Consider the following 1,204-nt stretch of genomic DNA (forward strand, 5'->3'; position numbering starts at 1 on the left):
TGCATTTCAGGATACTTTGTCGGGTCCGGGATTTCAGCAGAAACTATCTTATCGTAATGGTCTGGGTTTGTAATCTTACGTGGTATCTTATCTACCCACAATGCAAAACAATTTTTCATATCGACACTCATGGAACGAATCAAATGCACATGCAGCATTTATTAAATAAAATATCATACAACCACCTAAAAAGGTATAACTGCAGCATTTCATATCGACACTTATGCTGTCAAGTTCAGAGTTATGACAGAATATTGATTATATGTGAAAAAAAGCAACATATGGTTCTAGAATACGGTTATTATTGTTGTCAATGTAGTATGTGTGTACAAACATATTAGATCCAGAGTTGTTAATGCAGAAATAAAAGTTCAAAACAATTTTTTGTTTCACAGTCTCTCCTAAAAAGTTGCATCTATACAATATATAGTTGTAATATTGTATAAGTCGAAGATATGCATTGTTGGTTGTCAAATTAGAATGCACAATCAACTTAGAATGCCACTTTAAAAAGGTATAATTGGTGGCTGGCAATAATGCCACTTTATAAATCAAAAACACTTCTTCACTACGGTCACACAAAGTTAACTGATGCAGGAAGAACATTCATTTGGCAAAGGTTCTTTTCAAGTATGCAAGATCAAGGTTGAGCAACAACACATTATTTAGAATGTAAACAGTGATCTGGCCAAAATATATGCACCAAAATGGGAAATAATGGTTGATAAATGTATACTATCATAAAGTAGGCTTTTTCTCGACTATTGTAATAAACAGACATGTGTAGGAATAAACAGACAGACATGTGTAGGTATTGAACCAGTAGAGGGAAAACAAACAGACATGTGTGGGAAACTAAAGAGGAATTGCAAGAACATACCTATAGGAAGACTGGAAAATAGCGGAACGCAGAAGCGGAGCTGCAAGGAAACAGTTGAATGCATAAATGCCTAGCATGTACTTATCTGTCTATTTTTGATAGAGAAAAACATTCTATAGTGATGGTACTAAAAAGTTGCATCTATTTTAGCACTGGAACATAATTTAGTGATTTAATAGTGTGTGTTTCATGGTGTGTGTGTTTCTTTCTGTTTCCACTTCTATAAAAATGAAAATTTTGTGACACAAATGGATTGAAAGATGATGTATTTGACTGATCAAGCAATCACAGTATGTCGAAATCTTGGGTTTTTGTTACTTTATT

The sequence above is a fragment of the Cynara cardunculus genome, assembly GCF_001531365.2.
Source record: "Cynara cardunculus var. scolymus isolate 2C chromosome LG 3, CcrdV1, whole genome shotgun sequence".
Taxonomy (NCBI): domain Eukaryota; kingdom Viridiplantae; phylum Streptophyta; class Magnoliopsida; order Asterales; family Asteraceae; genus Cynara; species Cynara cardunculus.